The sequence below is a fragment of the Heterodontus francisci genome, chromosome 23 (genome assembly GCF_036365525.1).
Source record: "Heterodontus francisci isolate sHetFra1 chromosome 23, sHetFra1.hap1, whole genome shotgun sequence".
NCBI classification, from domain to species: Eukaryota; Metazoa; Chordata; class Chondrichthyes; order Heterodontiformes; family Heterodontidae; genus Heterodontus; species Heterodontus francisci.
Genome location: NC_090393.1, coordinates 72,472,850 through 72,493,829, shown reverse-complemented (window position 1 = coordinate 72,493,829; position 20,980 = coordinate 72,472,850).

Genomic DNA, 20,980 nt, shown 5'->3' with positions numbered 1-20,980 from the left:
GGTAACTGACCGCCCTGTTTTCGGGGTAACTGACCGCCCTGTTTCCAGGATAACTGACTGCCCTGTTTCCAGGGTAACTGATCACCCTGTTTACGGGATAACTGTGTGCCCTGTTTCCAGGGTAAAAAACTGCCCTGTTTCCGGGGTAACTGACCGCCTGTTTCCAGGATAACTGATCACCCTGTTTCCGGGGTAACTGAGTAATCTGTTTCCAGGGTGACTCACGCCCTGTTTCCGGGGTAACTGACTGCCCAGTTTCCAGGGTAACTGACTGCCCAGTATGCAGGGTAACTGATCACCCTGTTTCTGGGGTAACTGACCACCCTGTTTCCAGGGTAACTGACTGCCCAGTTTCCAGGGTAACTGATCACCCTGTTTCCGAGATAACTGACTGCCCTGTTTCCGGCATCCCTGAGTGCCCTGTTTCCAGGGTAACTGACTGCCCTGTTTCCAGGGGAACTGACTGCCCTGTTTCTGGGGTAACTGATCACCCTGTTTCCGGGGTAACTGACTGACCTGTTTCCAGGGTGACTGACTGCCCTGTTTCCGTGGTAAATGACTGCCCTGTTTCCAGGGTAACTGACTGCCCAGTCTCCAGGGTAACAGATCACCCTTTTTCCGGGATAACTGACTGCCCTGTTTCTGGGATAACTGACTGCCCTGTTTCCAGGGTGACTGATCACCCTGTTTCCGGGATAAATGAATGCCCTGTTTCCAGGTTAACTGACTGCCCTGTTTCCAGGGTAACTAACTGCCCTGTTTCCGGGGTAACTGATCTCCCTGTTTCCGCGGTAACTGACCGCCCTGTTTCCAGGATAACTGACCGCCCTATTTCCGGGGTAACTGACTGCCCTGTTTCCAGGATAACTGACTGCCCTGTTTCCAGGTTAACTGACTGCCCTGTTTCCAGGGTAACTGACTGCCCTGTTTCCAGGGTAACTGACCGCCCTGTTTCCGGGGTAACTGATCTCCCTGTTTCCGGGGTAACTGACCGCCCTGTTTCCAGGATAACTGACCGCCCTATTTCCGGGGTATCTGACCGCCCTGTTTCCAGGATAACTGACTGCCCTGTTTCCAGGGCAACTGACCGCCCTGTTTCCAGGGTAACTGACTGCCCAGTTTCCAGGGTAACTGTTCACCCTGTTTCCGGGATAACTGACTGCCCAGTTTCCGGGATAGCTCACTGCCCTGTTTCCAGGGTAACTGACTGCCCTGTTTCCAGGGGAAATGACTGCCCTGTTTACGGGGTAACTGACTAACCTGTTTCCAGGGTTACTGACTGCCCTGTTTCCAGGGTAACTGACTGCCCATTTTCCGGGGTAACTGATCACCATGTTTCCGGTGTAACCGATCACCCTGTTTCCGGGGTAACTGACTGCCCTGTTTCCGGGGTAACTGATCACCCTGTTTCCGGGGTAACTGACTGCCCTGTTTCCAGGGTAACTGATCTCCCTGTTTCCTGTGTAACTTATCACCCTGTTTCCAGGGTTACTGACTGCCCTGTTTCCAGGGCAACTGACCGCCCTGTTTCCGGGGTAACTGACTGCCCTGTTTCCAGGTTAACTGAACGCCCTGTTTCCGGGGTAACTGGCTGCCCTGTTTCCAGGGTAAAAAACTGCCCAGTATCCAGGGTAACTGATCACCCTGTTTCTGGGGTAACTGACCACCCTGTCTCCAGGGTAACTGACTGCCCAGTTTCCAGGGTAACTGATCACCCTGTTTCCGGGATAACTGACTGCCCTGTTTCCGGCATCCCTGTGTGCCCTGTTTCCAGGGTAACTGACTGCCCTGTTTCCAGGGGAACTGACTCCCCTCTTTCTGGGGTAACTGATCACTCAGTTTCCGGGGTAACTGACTGACCTGTTTCCAGGGTGACTGACTGCCCTGTTTCCGGGGTAACTGACTGCCCTGTTTCCAGGGTAACTGACTGCCCAGTCTCCAGGGTAACAGATCACCCTTTTTCCGGGATAACTGACTGCCCTGTTTCTGGGATAACTGACTGCCCTGTTTCCAGGGTGACTGATCACCCTGTTTCCGGGATAAATGAATGCCCTGTTTCCAGGTTAACTGACTGCCCTGTTTCCAGGGTAACTAACTGCCCTGTTTCCGGGGTAACTGATCTCCCTGTTTCCGCGGTAACTGACCGCCCTGTTTCCAGGTTAACTGACCGCCCTATTTCCGGGGTAACTGACTGCCCTGTTTCCAGGATAAATGACTGCCCTGTTTCCAGGTTAACTGACTGCCCTGTTTCCAGGGTAACTGACTGCCCTGTTTCCAGGGTAACTGACCGCCCTGTTTCCGGGGTAACTGATCTCCCTGTTTCCGGGGTAACTGACCGCCCTGTTTCCAGGATAACTGACCACCCTGTTTCCGGGGTATCTGACCGCCCTGTTTCCAGGATAACTGACTGCCCTGTTTCCAGGGCAACTGACCGCCCTGTTTCCAGGGTAACTGACTGCCCAGTTTCCAGAGTAACTGTTCACCCTGTTTCCGGGATAACTGACTGCCCAGTTTCCGGGATAGCTCACTGCCCTGTTTCCAGGGTAACTGACTGCCCTGTTTCCAGGGGAAATGACTGCCCTGTTTACGGGGTAACTGACTAACCTGTTTCCAGGGTTACTGACTGCCCTGTTTCCAGGGTAACTGACTGCCCATTTTCCGGGGTAACTGATCACCCTGTTTCCGGGGTAACTGACTGCCCTGTTTCCTGGGTAACTGATCTCCATGTTTCCAGGGTAACTGATCACCCTGTTTCCGGGGTAACTGACTGCCCTGTTTCCGGGGTAACTGATCACCCTGTTTCCGGGGTAACTGACTGCCCTGTTTCCAGGGTAACTGATCTCCCTGTTTCCTGTGTAACTGATCACCCTGTTTCCAGGGTTACTGACTGCCCTGTTTCCAGGGCAACTGACCGCCCTGTTTCCGGGGTAACTGACTGCCCTGTTTCCAGGTTAACTGACCGCCCTGTTTCCGGGGTAACTGGCTGCCCTGTTTCCAGGGTAACAGTTCACCCTGTTTCGGGGGTAAATGACTGCCCTGTTTCCAGGGTAACTGACCGCCCTGTTTTCGGGGTAACTGACCGCCCTGTTTCCAGGATAACTGACTACCCTGTTTCCAGGGTAACTGATCACCCTGTTTCCGGGATAACTGTGTGCCCTGTTTCCAGGGTAAAAAACTGCCCTGTTTCCGGGGTAACTGACCGCCCTGTTTCCAGGATAACTGATCACCCTGTTTGCGGGGTAACTGAGTAATCTGTTTCCAGGGTGACTCACCGCGCTGTTTCCGGTGTAACTGACTGCCCAGTTTCCAGGGTAACTGACTGCCCAGTAACCAGGGTAACTGATCACCCTGTTTCTGGGGTAACTGACCACCCTGTTTCCAGGGTAACTGAATGCCCAGTTTCCAGGGTAACTGATCAACCTGTTTCCGGGATAACTGACTGACCTGTTTCCGGGATAACTGACTGCCCTGTTTCCAGGGTAACTGACAGCCTATTTCCAGGGTAACTGACTGCCCTGTTTCTAGGGTAACTGATCACCCTGTTTCCGGGATAACTGACTGCCCTGTTTCCGGGATTACTGACTGCCCTGTTTCCAGGGTAACTGACTGCCCTGTTTCCGGGTTAACTGACTGCCCTGTTTCCAGGCTAACTGACTGCCCTGTTTCCGGGTTAACTGACTACCCTGTTTCCAGGCTAACTGATCACCCTGTTTCCAGGATAACTGACTGCCCTGTTTCCAGGGTAACTGACCGCCCTGTTTCCAGGGTAACAGACTGCCCAGTTTCCAGGTGAACTGATCGCCCTGTTTCCGGGATAACTGACTGCCCTGTTTCCGGCATACCTGAGTGCCCTGTTTCCAGGGTAACTGACTGCCCTGTTTCTGGGGTAACTGATCACCCTGTTTCCGGGGTAACTGACTAACCTGTTTCCAGGGTGACTGACTGCCCTGTTTCCGGTGTAACTGACTGCCCTGTTTCCAGGATAACTGACTTCCCAGTCTCCAGGGTAACTGATCACCCATTTTCCGGGATAACTGACTGCCCTGTTTCCGGGATAACTGACTGCCCTGTTTCCAGGGTGACTGATCACCCTGTTTCCGGGATAACTGAAAGCCCTGTTTCCAGGTTAACTGACTGCCCTGTTTCCAGGGTAACTAACTGCCCTGTTTCCGGGGTAAATGATCTCCCTGTTTCCGCGGTAACTGACCGCCCTGTTTCCAGGATAACTGACCGCCCTATTTCCGGGGTAACTGACTGCCCTGTTTCCAGGATAACTGACTGCCCTGTTTCCAGGTTAACTGATTGCCCTGTTTCCAGGGTAACTGACCGCCCTGTTTCCGCGGTAACTGATCTCCCTTTTTCCGGGGTAACTGACCGCCCTGTTTCCAGGATAACTGACCGCCCTATTTCCGGGGTATCTGACCGCCCTGTTTCCAGGATAACTGACTGCCCTGTTTCCAGGGCAACTGACCGCCCAGTTTCCAGGGTAACTGTTCACACTGTTTCCGGGATAACTGACTGCCCTGTTTCCGGGATAGCTCACTGCCCTGTTTCCGGGGTAACTGACTAACCTGTTTCCAGGGTGACTGACTGCCCTGTTTCCAGGGTAACTGACTGCCCATTTTCCGGGGTAACTGATCACCCTGTTTCCGGGGGAACTGATTAACGTATTTCCGGGTAACTGACCGCCCTGTTTCCAGGATAACTGACTGCCCTGTTTCCAGGTTAACTGACTGCCCTGTTTCCAGGGTAACTGACCGCCCTGTGTCCGGGGTAACTGACCGCCCTGTTTCCAGGATAACTGACCGCCCTATTTCCGGGTATCTGACCGCCCTGTTCCAGGATAACTGACTGCCCTGTTTCCAGGATAACTGACTGCCCTATTTCCATGGTAACTGACTGCCCAGTTTCCAGGGTAACTGATCACCCTGATTCCAGGATAACTGACTGCCCTATTTCCAGGGTAACTGACCGCCCTGTTTCCAGGGTTATTGATCTCCCTGTTTCCGGTGTAACTGATCACCCTGTTTCCGGGTAACTGACTGCCCTGTTTCCAGGGTAACTGATCTCCCTGTTTCCAGGGTAACTGATCACCCTGTTTCCAGGGTAACTGACTGCCCTGTTTCCATGTTAACTGATCATCCAGTTTCCGGGATAACTGACTCCCCTGTTTCCAGGGTAACTGACTGCCATGTTTCCAGGGTAACTGACTGCCCTGTTTCCAGGGTAACTGATCACCCTGTTTCCGGGATAACTGACTGACCTGTTTCCGGGATAACTGACTGCCCTGTTTCCGGGGTAACTGACTGCCCTGTTTCCGGGGTAACCGACTGCCCTGTTTCTAGGGTAACTGATCACCCTGTTTCCGGGATAACTGACTGCCCTGTTTCCGGGATAACTGACTGCCCTGTATCCAGGGAAACTGACTGCCCTGTTTCCGGGGTAACTGACTGCCCTGTTTCCAGGCTAACTGACTGCCCTGTTTCCAGGATAAATGATCACCCTGTTTCCGGGGTAACTGACTAATCATTTTCCAGGGTAACTGAACGCCCTGTTTCCGGGGAAACTGACTGCCCTGTTTCCAGGGTAACTGATCACCCTGTTTCCGGGATAACAGACTGCCCTGTTTCCAGGGTAACTGACTGCCCAGTTCCCAGGGTAACTGACTGCCCTGTTTCCGGGGTAACTGACTGCCCTGTTTCCAGGGTAACTGACTGCCCAGTTTCCAGGGTAACTGATCACCCTGTTTCCGGGAAAACTGATCACCCTGTTTCCGGGATAACTGACTGCCCTGTTTCCGGGATAACTGACTGCCCTGTTTCCAGGGTAACTGACTGCCCTGTTTCCGGGTTAACTGACTGCCCTGTTTCCAGGCTAACTGACTGCCCTGTTTCCAGGATAACTGATCACGCTGTTTCCGGGGTAACTGACTAATCAGTTTCCAGGGTAACTGACCGCCCTGTTTCCGGGGTAACTGACTGCCCTATTTGCAGGGTAACTGACTGCCCTGTTTCCATGGCAACTGACCGCCCTGTTTCCAGGGTAACTGACTGCCCAGTTTCCAGGGTAACTGTTCACACTGTTTCCGGGATAACTGACTGCCCTGTTTCCGGGATAGCTCACTGCCCTGTTTCCGGGGTAACTGACTAACCTGTTTCCAGGGTGACTGACTGCCTTGTTTCCAGGGTAACTGACTGCCCTGTTTCCAGGGTAACTGACTGCCCAGTCTCCAAGGTAACTGATCACCCTTTTTCCGCGATAACTGACTGCCCTGTTTCCGGGATAACTGACTGCCCTGTTTCCAGGGTGACTGATCACGCTGTTTCCGGGATAACTGAAAGCCCTGTTTCCAGGTTAACTGACTGCCCTGTTTCCAGGGTAACTAACTGCCCTGTTTCCGGTGTAACTGATCTCCCTGTTTCCGCGGTAACTGACCGCCCTGTTTCCAGGATAACTGACCACCCTATTTAAGGGGGAAACTGACTGCCCTGTTTCCAGGATAACTGACTGCCCTGTTTCCAGGTTAACTGACTGCCCTGTTTCCAGGGTAACTGACCGCCCTGTTCCCGGGTAACTGATTTCCCTGTTTCCGGGGTAACTGACCGCCCTGTTTCCAGGATAACTGACCGCCCTATTTCCGGGGTATATGACCGCCCTGTTTCCAGGATAACTGACTGCCCTGTTTCCAGGGCAACTGACCGCCCTGTTTCCAGAGTAACTGACTGCCCAGTTTCCAGGGTAACTGTTCACACTGTTTCCGGGATAACTGACTGCCCTGTTTCCGGGATAGCTCACTGCCCTGTTTCCGGGGTAACTGACTAACCTGTTTCCAGGGTGACTGACTGCCCTGTTTCCAGGGTAACTGACTGCCCATTTTCCGGGGTAACTGATCACCCTGTTTCCGGGGGAACTGATTAACGTATTTCCGGGTAACTGACCGCCCTGTTTCCAGGATAACTGACTGCCCTGTTTCCAGGGTAACTGACTGCCCAGTTTCCAGGGTAACTGACTGCCCTGTTTCCGGGGTAACTGACTGCCCTGTTTCCAGGGTAACTGACTGCCCAGTTTCCAGGGTAACTGATCACCCTGTTTCCGGGAAAACTGATCACCCTGTTTCCGGGATAACTGACTGCCCTGTTTCCGGGATAACTGACTGCCCTGTTTCCAGGGTAACTGACTGCCCTGTTTCCGGGTTAACTGACTGCCCTGTTTCCAGGATAACTGATCACGCTGTTTCCGGGGTAACTGACTAATCAGTTTCCAGGGTAACTGACCGCCCTATTTCCGGGGTAACTGACTGCCCTATTTGCAGGGTAACTGACTGCCCTGTTTCCAGGGCAACTGACCGCCCTGTTTCCAGGGTAACTGACTGCCCAGTTTCCAGGGTAACTGTTCACACTGTTTCCGGGATAACTGACTGCCCTGTTTCCGGGATAGCTCACTGCCCTGTTTCCGGGGTAACTGACTAACCTGTTTCCAGGGTGACTGACTGCCTTGTTTCCAGGGTAACTGACTGCCCTGTTTCCAGGGTAACTGACTGCCCAGTCTCCAGGGTAACTGATCACCCTTTTTCTGGGATAACTGACTGCCCTGTTTCCGGGATAACTGACTGCCCTGTTTCCAGGGTGACTGATCACGCTGTTTCCGGGATAACTGAAAGCCCTGTTTCCAGGTTAACTGACTGCCCTGTTTCCAGGGTAACTAACTGCCCTGTTTCCGGGGTAACTGATCTCCCTGTTTCCGCGGTAACTGACCGCCCTGTTTCCAGGATAACTGACCACCCTATTTCCGGGGTAACTGACTGCCCTGTTTCCAGGATAACTGACTGCCCTGTTTCCAGGTTAACTGACTGCCCTGTTTCCAGGGCAACTGACCGCCCTGTTTCCGGGGTAACTGATCTCCCTGTTTCCGGGGTAACTGACCGCCCTGTTTCCAGGATAACTGACCGCCCTATTTCCGGGGTATATGACCGCCCTGTTTCCAGGATAACTGACTGCCCTGTTTCCAGGGCAACTGACCGCCCTGTTTCCAGAGTAACTGACTGCCCAGTTTCCAGGGTAACTGTTCACACTGTTTCCGGGATAACTGACTGCCCTGTTTCCGGGATAGCTCACTGCCCTGTTTCCGGGGTAACTGACTAACCTGTTTCCAGGGTGACTGACTGCCCTGTTTCCAGGGTAACTGACTGCCCATTTTCCGGGGTAACTGATCACCCTGTTTCCGGGGGAACTGATTAACGTATTTCCGGGTAACTGACCGCCCTGTTTCCAGGATAACTGACTGCCCTGTTTCCAGGTTAAGTGACTGCCCTGTTTCCAGGGTAACTGACCGCCCTGTGTCCGGGGTAACTGACCGCCCTGTTTCCAGGATAACTGACCGCCCTATTTCCGGGTATCTGACCGCCCTGTTTCCAGGATAACTGACTGCCCTGTTTCCATGGTAACTGACTGCCCAGTTTCCAGGGTAACTGATCACCCTGTTTCCAGGATAACTGACTGCCCTATTTCCAGGGTAACTGACCGCCCTGTTTCCAGGGTAATTGATCTCCCTGTGTCCGCGGTAACTGATCACCCTGTTTCCGGGTAACTGACTGCCCTGTTTCCAGGGTAACTGATCTCCCTGTTTCCAGGGTAACTGATCACCCTGTTTCCGGGGTAACTGACTGCCCTGTTTCCAGGGCAACTGACCGCCCTGTTTCCGGGGTAACTGACTGCCCTATTTCCAGGGTAACTCTTCACCCTGTTTCCGGGGTAAATGATCACCCTGTTTCCGGGGTAACTGACTGCCCTGTTTCCAGGGAAACTGACCGCCCTGTTTCCGGGGTAACTGGCTGCCCTGTTTCCAGTGTAACAGTTCACCCTGTTTCCGGGGTAAATGACTGCCCTGTTTCCAGGGTAACTGACCGCCCTGTTTTCGGGGTAACTGACCGCCCTGTTTCCCGGATAACTGACTGCCCTGTTTCCAGGGTAACTGATCACCCTGTTTCCGGGATAACTGTGTGCCCTGTTTCCAGGGTAAAAAACTGCCCTGTTTCCGGGGTAACTGACCGCCCTGTTTCCAGGTTAACAGATCACCCTGTTTCCGGGGTAACTGAATAATCTGTTTCCAGGGTGACTGACCGCCCTATTTCCGAAGTATCTGACTGCCCTGTTGCCAGGGTAAGTGACTGCCCATTTTCTGGGGTAACTGATCACCCTGTTTCCGGGGTAACTGATTAACCTATTTCCGGGGTAACTGACCGCCCTGTTTCACGGATAACTGACTGCCCTGTTTCCAGGTTAACTGACTGCCCTGTTTCCGGGGTACTGACTGCCCAGTTTCCAGGGTAACTGACTGCCCAGTATCCAGGGTAACTGATCGCCCTGTTTCTGGGGTATCTGACCACCCTGTTTCCAGGGTAACTGACTGCCCTGTTTCCATGTTAACAGATCACCCTTTTTCCGGGATAACTGACTGCCCTGTTTCTGGGATAACTGACTGCCCTGTTTCCAGGGTGACTGATCACCCTGTTTCCGGGATAAATGAATGCCCTGTTTCCAGGTTAACTGACTGCCCTGTTTCCAGGGTAACTAACTGCCCTGTTTCCGGGGTAACTGATCTCCCTGTTTCCGCGGTAACTGACCGCCCTGTTTCCAGGTTAACTGACCGCCCTATTTCCGGGGTAACTGACTGCCCTGTTTCCAGGATAAATGACTGCCCTGTTTCCAGGTTAACTGACTGCCCTGTTTCCAGGGTAACTGACTGCCCTGTTTCCAGGGTAACTGACCGCCCTGTTTCCGGGGTAACTGATCTCCCTGTTTCCGGGGTAACTGACCGCCCTGTTTCCAGGATAACTGACCACCCTGTTTCCGGGGTATCTGACCGCCCTGTTTCCAGGATAACTGACTGCCCTGTTTCCAGGGCAACTGACCGCCCTGTTTCCAGGGTAACTGACTGCCCAGTTTCCAGAGTAACTGTTCACCCTGTTTCCGGGATAACTGACTGCCCAGTTTCCGGGATAGCTCACTGCCCTGTTTCCAGGGTAACTGACTGCCCTGTTTCCAGGGGAAATGACTGCCCTGTTTACGGGGTAACTGACTAACCTGTTTCCAGGGTTACTGACTGCCCTGTTTCCAGGGTAACTGACTGCCCATTTTCCGGGGTAACTGATCACCCTGTTTCCGGGGTAACTGACTGCCCTGTTTCCTGGGTAACTGATCTCCATGTTTCCAGGGTAACTGATCACCCTGTTTCCGGGGTAACTGACTGCCCTGTTTCCGGGGTAACTGATCACCCTGTTTCCGGGGTAACTGACTGCCCTGTTTCCAGGGTAACTGATCTCCCTGTTTCCTGTGTAACTGATCACCCTGTTTCCAGGGTTACTGACTGCCCTGTTTCCAGGGCAACTGACCGCCCTGTTTCCGGGGTAACTGACTGCCCTGTTTCCAGGTTAACTGACCGCCCTGTTTCCGGGGTAACTGGCTGCCCTGTTTCCAGGGTAACAGTTCACCCTGTTTCGGGGGTAAATGACTGCCCTGTTTCCAGGGTAACTGACCGCCCTGTTTTCGGGGTAACTGACCGCCCTGTTTCCAGGATAACTGACTACCCTGTTTCCAGGGTAACTGATCACCCTGTTTCCGGGATAACTGTGTGCCCTGTTTCCAGGGTAAAAAACTGCCCTGTTTCCGGGGTAACTGACCGCCCTGTTTCCAGGATAACTGATCACCCTGTTTGCGGGGTAACTGAGTAATCTGTTTCCAGGGTGACTCACCGCGCTGTTTCCGGTGTAACTGACTGCCCAGTTTCCAGGGTAACTGACTGCCCAGTAACCAGGGTAACTGATCACCCTGTTTCTGGGGTAACTGACCACCCTGTTTCCAGGGTAACTGAATGCCCAGTTTCCAGGGTAACTGATCAACCTGTTTCCGGGATAACTGACTGACCTGTTTCCGGGATAACTGACTGCCCTGTTTCCAGGGTAACTGACAGCCTATTTCCAGGGTAACTGACTGCCCTGTTTCTAGGGTAACTGATCACCCTGTTTCCGGGATAACTGACTGCCCTGTTTCCGGGATTACTGACTGCCCTGTTTCCAGGGTAACTGACTGCCCTGTTTCCGGGTTAACTGACTGCCCTGTTTCCAGGCTAACTGACTGCCCTGTTTCCGGGTTAACTGACTACCCTGTTTCCAGGCTAACTGATCACCCTGTTTCCAGGATAACTGACTGCCCTGTTTCCAGGGTAACTGACCGCCCTGTTTCCAGGGTAACAGACTGCCCAGTTTCCAGGTGAACTGATCGCCCTGTTTCCGGGATAACTGACTGCCCTGTTTCCGGCATACCTGAGTGCCCTGTTTCCAGGGTAACTGACTGCCCTGTTTCTGGGGTAACTGATCACCCTGTTTCCGGGGTAACTGACTAACCTGTTTCCAGGGTGACTGACTGCCCTGTTTCCGGTGTAACTGACTGCCCTGTTTCCAGGATAACTGACTTCCCAGTCTCCAGGGTAACTGATCACCCATTTTCCGGGATAACTGACTGCCCTGTTTCCGGGATAACTGACTGCCCTGTTTCCAGGGTGACTGATCACCCTGTTTCCGGGATAACTGAAAGCCCTGTTTCCAGGTTAACTGACTGCCCTGTTTCCAGGGTAACTAACTGCCCTGTTTCCGGGGTAAATGATCTCCCTGTTTCCGCGGTAACTGACCGCCCTGTTTCCAGGATAACTGACCGCCCTATTTCCGGGGTAACTGACTGCCCTGTTTCCAGGATAACTGACTGCCCTGTTTCCAGGTTAACTGATTGCCCTGTTTCCAGGGTAACTGACCGCCCTGTTTCCGCGGTAACTGATCTCCCTTTTTCCGGGGTAACTGACCGCCCTGTTTCCAGGATAACTGACCGCCCTATTTCCGGGGTATCTGACCGCCCTGTTTCCAGGATAACTGACTGCCCTGTTTCCAGGGCAACTGACCGCCCAGTTTCCAGGGTAACTGTTCACACTGTTTCCGGGATAACTGACTGCCCTGTTTCCGGGATAGCTCACTGCCCTGTTTCCGGGGTAACTGACTAACCTGTTTCCAGGGTGACTGACTGCCCTGTTTCCAGGGTAACTGACTGCCCATTTTCCGGGGTAACTGATCACCCTGTTTCCGGGGGAACTGATTAACGTATTTCCGGGTAACTGACCGCCCTGTTTCCAGGATAACTGACTGCCCTGTTTCCAGGTTAACTGACTGCCCTGTTTCCAGGGTAACTGACCGCCCTGTGTCCGGGGTAACTGACCGCCCTGTTTCCAGGATAACTGACCGCCCTATTTCCGGGTATCTGACCGCCCTGTTCCAGGATAACTGACTGCCCTGTTTCCAGGATAACTGACTGCCCTATTTCCATGGTAACTGACTGCCCAGTTTCCAGGGTAACTGATCACCCTGATTCCAGGATAACTGACTGCCCTATTTCCAGGGTAACTGACCGCCCTGTTTCCAGGGTTATTGATCTCCCTGTTTCCGGTGTAACTGATCACCCTGTTTCCGGGTAACTGACTGCCCTGTTTCCAGGGTAACTGACTGCCCTGTTTCCAGGGTAACTGATCACCCTGTTTCCAGGGTAACTGACTGCCCTGTTTCCATGTTAACTGATCATCCAGTTTCCGGGATAACTGACTCCCCTGTTTCCAGGGTAACTGACTGCCATGTTTCCAGGGTAACTGACTGCCCTGTTTCCAGGGTAACTGATCACCCTGTTTCCGGGATAACTGACTGACCTGTTTCCGGGATAACTGACTGCCCTGTTTCCGGGGTAACTGACTGCCCTGTTTCCGGGGTAACCGACTGCCCTGTTTCTAGGGTAACTGATCACCCTGTTTCCGGGATAACTGACTGCCCTGTTTCCGGGATAACTGACTGCCCTGTATCCAGGGAAACTGACTGCCCTGTTTCCGGGGTAACTGACTGCCCTGTTTCCAGGCTAACTGACTGCCCTGTTTCCAGGATAAATGATCACCCTGTTTCCGGGGTAACTGACTAATCATTTTCCAGGGTAACTGAACGCCCTGTTTCCGGGGAAACTGACTGCCCTGTTTCCAGGGTAACTGATCACCCTGTTTCCGGGATAACAGACTGCCCTGTTTCCAGGGTAACTGACTGCCCAGTTCCCAGGGTAACTGACTGCCCTGTTTCCGGGGTAACTGACTGCCCTGTTTCCAGGGTAACTGACTGCCCAGTTTCCAGGGTAACTGATCACCCTGTTTCCGGGAAAACTGATCACCCTGTTTCCGGGATAACTGACTGCCCTGTTTCCGGGATAACTGACTGCCCTGTTTCCAGGGTAACTGACTGCCCTGTTTCCGGGTTAACTGACTGCCCTGTTTCCAGGCTAACTGACTGCCCTGTTTCCAGGATAACTGATCACGCTGTTTCCGGGGTAACTGACTAATCAGTTTCCAGGGTAACTGACCGCCCTGTTTCCGGGGTAACTGACTGCCCTATTTGCAGGGTAACTGACTGCCCTGTTTCCATGGCAACTGACCGCCCTGTTTCCAGGGTAACTGACTGCCCAGTTTCCAGGGTAACTGTTCACACTGTTTCCGGGATAACTGACTGCCCTGTTTCCGGGATAGCTCACTGCCCTGTTTCCGGGGTAACTGACTAACCTGTTTCCAGGGTGACTGACTGCCTTGTTTCCAGGGTAACTGACTGCCCTGTTTCCAGGGTAACTGACTGCCCAGTCTCCAAGGTAACTGATCACCCTTTTTCCGCGATAACTGACTGCCCTGTTTCCGGGATAACTGACTGCCCTGTTTCCAGGGTGACTGATCACGCTGTTTCCGGGATAACTGAAAGCCCTGTTTCCAGGTTAACTGACTGCCCTGTTTCCAGGGTAACTAACTGCCCTGTTTCCGGTGTAACTGATCTCCCTGTTTCCGCGGTAACTGACCGCCCTGTTTCCAGGATAACTGACCACCCTATTTAAGGGGGAAACTGACTGCCCTGTTTCCAGGATAACTGACTGCCCTGTTTCCAGGTTAACTGACTGCCCTGTTTCCAGGGTAACTGACCGCCCTGTTCCCGGGTAACTGATTTCCCTGTTTCCGGGGTAACTGACCGCCCTGTTTCCAGGATAACTGACCGCCCTATTTCCGGGGTATATGACCGCCCTGTTTCCAGGATAACTGACTGCCCTGTTTCCAGGGCAACTGACCGCCCTGTTTCCAGAGTAACTGACTGCCCAGTTTCCAGGGTAACTGTTCACACTGTTTCCGGGATAACTGACTGCCCTGTTTCCGGGATAGCTCACTGCCCTGTTTCCGGGGTAACTGACTAACCTGTTTCCAGGGTGACTGACTGCCCTGTTTCCAGGGTAACTGACTGCCCATTTTCCGGGGTAACTGATCACCCTGTTTCCGGGGGAACTGATTAACGTATTTCCGGGTAACTGACCGCCCTGTTTCCAGGATAACTGACTGCCCTGTTTCCAGGGTAACTGACTGCCCAGTTTCCAGGGTAACTGACTGCCCTGTTTCCGGGGTAACTGACTGCCCTGTTTCCAGGGTAACTGACTGCCCAGTTTCCAGGGTAACTGATCACCCTGTTTCCGGGAAAACTGATCACCCTGTTTCCGGGATAACTGACTGCCCTGTTTCCGGGATAACTGACTGCCCTGTTTCCAGGGTAACTGACTGCCCTGTTTCCGGGTTAACTGACTGCCCTGTTTCCAGGCTAACTGACTGCCCTGTTTCCAGGATAACTGATCACGCTGTTTCCGGGGTAACTGACTAATCAGTTTCCAGGGTAACTGACCGCCCTATTTCCGGGGTAACTGACTGCCCTATTTGCAGGGTAACTGACTGCCCTGTTTCCAGGGCAACTGACCGCCCTGTTTCCAGGGTAACTGACTGCCCAGTTTCCAGGGTAACTGTTCACACTGTTTCCGGGATAACTGACTGCCCTGTTTCCGGGATAGCTCACTGCCCTGTTTCCGGGGTAACTGACTAACCTGTTTCCAGGGTGACTGACTGCCTTGTTTCCAGGGTAACTGACTGCCCTGTTTCCAGGGTAACTGACTGCCCAGTCTCCAGGGTAACTGATCACCCTTTTTCTGGGATAACTGACTGCCCTGTTTCCGGGATAACTGACTGCCCTGTTTCCAGGGTGACTGATCACGCTGTTTCCGGGATAACTGAAAGCCCTGTTTCCAGGTTAACTGACTGCCCTGTTTCCAGGGTAACTAACTGCCCTGTTTCCGGGGTAACTGATCTCCCTGTTTCCGCGGTAACTGACCGCCCTGTTTCCAGGATAACTGACCACCCTATTTCCGGGGTAACTGACTGCCCTGTTTCCAGGATAACTGACTGCCCTGTTTCCAGGTTAACTGACTGCCCTGTTTCCAGGGCAACTGACCGCCCTGTTTCCGGGGTAACTGATCTCCCTGTTTCCGGGGTAACTGACCGCCCTGTTTCCAGGATAACTGACCGCCCTATTTCCGGGGTATATGACCGCCCTGTTTCCAGGATAACTGACTGCCCTGTTTCCAGGGCAACTGACCGCCCTGTTTCCAGAGTAACTGACTGCCCAGTTTCCAGGGTAACTGTTCACACTGTTTCCGGGATAACTGACTGCCCTGTTTCCGGGATAGCTCACTGCCCTGTTTCCGGGGTAACTGACTAACCTGTTTCCAGGGTGACTGACTGCCCTGTTTCCAGGGTAACTGACTGCCCATTTTCCGGGGTAACTGATCACCCTGTTTCCGGGGGAACTGATTAACGTATTTCCGGGTAACTGACCGCCCTGTTTCCAGGATAACTGACTGCCCTGTTTCCAGGTTAAGTGACTGCCCTGTTTCCAGGGTAACTGACCGCCCTGTGTCCGGGGTAACTGACCGCCCTGTTTCCAGGATAACTGACCGCCCTATTTCCGGGTATCTGACCGCCCTGTTTCCAGGATAACTGACTGCCCTGTTTCCATGGTAACTGACTGCCCAGTTTCCAGGGTAACTGATCACCCTGTTTCCAGGATAACTGACTGCCCTATTTCCAGGGTAACTGACCGCCCTGTTTCCAGGGTAATTGATCTCCCTGTGTCCGCGGTAACTGATCACCCTGTTTCCGGGTAACTGACTGCCCTGTTTCCAGGGTAACTGATCTCCCTGTTTCCAGGGTAACTGATCACCCTGTTTCCGGGGTAACTGACTGCCCTGTTTCCAGGGCAACTGACCGCCCTGTTTCCGGGGTAACTGACTGCCCTATTTCCAGGGTAACTCTTCACCCTGTTTCCGGGGTAAATGATCACCCTGTTTCCGGGGTAACTGACTGCCCTGTTTCCAGGGAAACTGACCGCCCTGTTTCCGGGGTAACTGGCTGCCCTGTTTCCAGTGTAACAGTTCACCCTGTTTCCGGGGTAAATGACTGCCCTGTTTCCAGGGTAACTGACCGCCCTGTTTTCGGGGTAACTGACCGCCCTGTTTCCCGGATAACTGACTGCCCTGTTTCCAGGGTAACTGATCACCCTGTTTCCGGGATAACTGTGTGCCCTGTTTCCAGGGTAAAAAACTGCCCTGTTTCCGGGGTAACTGACCGCCCTGTTTCCAGGTTAACAGATCACCCTGTTTCCGGGGTAACTGAATAATCTGTTTCCAGGGTGACTGACCGCCCTATTTCCGAAGTATCTGACTGCCCTGTTGCCAGGGTAAGTGACTGCCCATTTTCTGGGGTAACTGATCACCCTGTTTCCGGGGTAACTGATTAACCTATTTCCGGGGTAACTGACCGCCCTGTTTCACGGATAACTGACTGCCCTGTTTCCAGGTTAACTGACTGCCCTGTTTCCGGGGTACTGACTGCCCAGTTTCCAGGGTAACTGACTGCCCAGTATCCAGGGTAACTGATCGCCCTGTTTCTGGGGTATCTGACCACCCTGTTTCCAGGGTAACTGACTGCCCTGTTTCCATGTTAACTGATCATCCAGTTTCCGGGATAACTGACTGCCCTGTTTCCAGGGTAACTGACTGCCCTGTTTCCAGGGTAACTGACTGCCCAGTTTCCAGGGTAACTGATCACCCTGTTTCCGGGATAACTGACTGACCTGTTTCCGGGATAACTGACTGCCCTGTTTCCGGGGTAACTGACTGCCCTGTTTCCGGGGTAACCGACTGCCCTGTTTCTAGGGTAACTGATCACCCTGTTTCCGGGATAAGTGACTGCCCTGTTTCCGGGATAACTGACTGCCCTGAATCCAGGGAAACTGACTGCCCTGTTTCCGGGGTAACTGACTGCCCTGTTTCCAGGCTAACTGACTGCCCTGTTTCCAGGATAAATGATCACCCTGTTTCCGGGGTAACTGACTAATCATTTTCCAGGGTAACTGAACGCCCTGTTTCCGGGGTAACTGACTGCCCTGTTTCCAGGGTAACTGATCACCCTGTTTCCGGGATAACTGACTGCCCTGTTTCCAGGGTATCTGACTGCCCAGTTTCCAGGGTAACTGACTGCCCTGTTTCCGGGGTAACTGACTGCCCTGTTTTCAGGGTAACTGACTGCCCAGTTTCCAGGGTAACTGATCACCCTGTTTCCGGGAAAACTGATCACCCTGTTTCCGGGATAACTGACTGCCCTGTTTCCGGGATAACTGACTGCCCTGTTTCCAGGGTAACTGACTGCCCTGTTTCCGGGGTAACTGACTGCCCTGTTTCCAGGCTAACTGACTGCCCTGTTTCCAGGATAACTGATCACGCTGTTTCCGGGGTAACTGACTAATCAGTTTCCAGGGTAACTGACCGCCCTGTTTCCGGGGTAACTGACTGCCCTATTTCCAGGGTAACTGACTGCCCTGTTTCCAGGGCAACTGACCGCCCTGTTTCTGGGGTAACTGACTGCCCTGTTTCCAGGCTAACTGACTGCCCTGTTTCCGGGGTAACTGATCACCCTGTTTCCGGGGTAACTGACTGCCCTGTTTCCGGGGTAACTGACCGCCCTGTTTCCATGATAACTGATCACCCTGTTTCCGGGGTAACTGACTGCCCTGTTTCCGGGGTAACTGACCGCCCTGTTTCCAGGATCACTGATCACACTTTTTCCGTGGTAACTGACCACCCTGTTTCCAGTGTCACTGACCACCCTGTTTCCAGGATAACTGAAAGCCCTTTTTCCAGGGTAACTGATCTCCCTGTTTCCGGGGTAACTGATCACCCTGTTTCCGGGATAACTGACTGCCCTGTTTCCAGGGTAACTGACTGCCCTGTTTCCGGGGTAACTGACTGCCCTGTTTCCAGGGTAACTGATCACCTTGTTTCAGGGATAACTGACTGCCCTGTTTCCAGGATAACTGACTGCCCTGTTTCCAGGGTAACTGTTCACCCTGTTTCCGGGGGAAATGATCACCCTGTTTCCAAGGTAACTGATTGCCCTGTTTCCAGGGTAACTGACCGCCCTGTTCCCGGGGTAACTGACCGCCCTGTTTGCAGGATAACTGACTGCCCTGTTTCCAGGGTAACTGTTCACCCTGTTTCCGGGATAACTGACCGCCCTGTTTCCGGGATAGCTCACTGCCCTGTTTCCAGGGTAACTGACTGCCCTGTTTCCAGGGGAAATGACTGCCCTGTTTTCAGGGTAACTGATAGCCCTGTTTCCAGGGTAACTGACTGCCCTGTTTCCAGGGAAACTGACCGCCCTGTTTTCAGGGTAACTGATAGCCCTGTTTCCAGGATAACTGACTGCCCTGTTTCCAGGTTAACTGATAGCCCTGTTTCCAGGGTAACTGACTGCCCTGTTTCCAGGGAAACTGACCGCCCTGTTTTCAGGGTAACTGACTGACCTGTTTCCGGGGTAACTGACCGCCCTGTTTCTAGGATAACTGACTGCCCTGTTTCCAGGTTAACTGATAGCCCTGTTTCCAGGGTAACTGACTGCCCTGTTTCCAGGGTAACTGAACGCCCTGTTTCCGGGGTAACTGACCGCCCTGTTTCCAGGATAACTGACCGCCCTATTTCCGGGTATCTGACCGCCCTGTTTCCATGATAACTGATCACCCTGTTTCCGGGGTAACTGACTGCCCTGTTTCCGGGGTAACTGACCGCCCTGTTTCCAGGATAACTGATCACCGTTTTACCGTGGTAACTGACCACCCTGTTTCCAGTGTCACTGACCACCCTGTTTCCAGGATAACTGAAAGCCCTTTTTCCAGGGTAACTGATCTCCCTGTTTCCGGGGTAACTGATCACCCTGTTTCCGGGATAACTGACTGCCCTGTTTCCAGGGTAACTGACTGCCCTGTTTCCAGGGTAACTGATCACCTTGTTTCCGGGATAACTGACTGCCCTGTTTCCAGGATAACTGACTGCCCTGTTTCCAGGGTAACTGTTCACCCTGTTTCCGGGGGAAATGATCACCCTGTTTCCAAGGTAACTGATTGCCCTGTTTCCAGGGTAACTGACCGCCCTGTTCCCGGGGTAACTGACCGCCCTGTTTCCAGGATAACTGACCGCCCTATTTCCAACGTATCTGACCGCCCTGTTTGCAGGATAACTGACTGCCCTGTTTCCAGGGTAACTGTTCACCCTGTTTCCGGGATAACTGACCGCCCTGTTTCCGGGATAGCTCACTGCCCTGTTTCCAGGGTAACTGACTGCCCTGTTTCCAGGGGAAATGACTGCCCTGTTTCCGGGGTAACTGACTGCCCTGTTCCCAGGGTAACTGACTGCCCTGTTTCCGGGGAAACTGACTGCCCTGTTTCCAGGGTAACTGACTGCCCAGTTTCCTGGATAATTGATCACCCTTTTTCCGGGATAACTGACTGCCCTGTTTCCGGGATAACTGAATGCCCTGTTTCCAGGGTAACTGACTGCCCTGTTTCCGGGTTAACTGATCACCCTGTTTCCGGGGTAACTCATTAACCTATTTCCAGGGTAACTGAACGCCCTGTTTTCAGGGTAACTGACTGACCTGTTTCCGGGGTAACTGACCGCCCTGTTTCCAGGATAACTGACTGCCCTGTTTCCAGGTTAACTGACAGCCCTGTTTCCAGGGTTACTGACTGCCCTGTTTCCAGGGTAACTGAACGCCCTGTTTCCGGGGTAACTGACCGCCCTGTTTCCAGGATAACTGACCGCCCTATTTCCGGGTATCTGACCGCCCTGTTTCCAGGATAACAGATCACCCTGTTTCCGGGGTAACTGAATAATCTGTTTCCAGGGTGACTGACCGCCCTATTTCAAGAGTATCTGACTGCCCTGTTTCCAGGGTAAGTGACTGCCCATTTTCTGGGGTAACTGATCACCCTGTTTCCGGGGTAACTGATTAACCTATTTCCGGGGTAACTGACCGCCCTGTTTCACGGATAACTGACTGCCCTGTTTCCAGGGTAACTGACCGCCCTGTTTCCGGGGTACTGACTGCCCAGTTTCCAGGGTAACTGACTGCCCAGTATCCAGGGTAACTGATCGCCCTGTTTCTGGGGTAACTGACCACCCTGTTTCCAGGGTAACTGACTGCCCTGTTTCCATGTTAACTGATCATCCAGTTTCCGGGATAACTGACTGCCCTGTTTCCAGGGTAACTGACTGCCCAGTTTCCAGGGTAACTGATCACCCTGTTTCCGGGATAACTGACTGACCTGTTTCCGGGATAACTGACTGCCCTGTTTCCGGGGTAACTGACTGCCCTGTTTCCGGGGTAACCGACTGCCCTGTTTCTAGGGTAACTGATCACCCTGTTTCCGGGATAACTGACTGCCCTGTTTCCGGGATAACTGACTGCCCTGTATCCAGGGAAACTGACTGCCCTGTTTCCGGGGTAACTGACTGCCCTGTTTCCAGGCTAACTGACTGCCCTGTTTCCAGGATAAATGATCACCCTGTTTCCGGGGTAACTGACTAATCATTTTCCAGGGTAACTAAACGCCCTGTTTCCGGGGTAACTGACTGCCCTGTTTCCAGGGTAACTGATCACCCTGTTTCCGGGATAACAGACTGCCCTGTTTCCAGGGTATCTGACTGCCCAGTTTCCAGGGTAA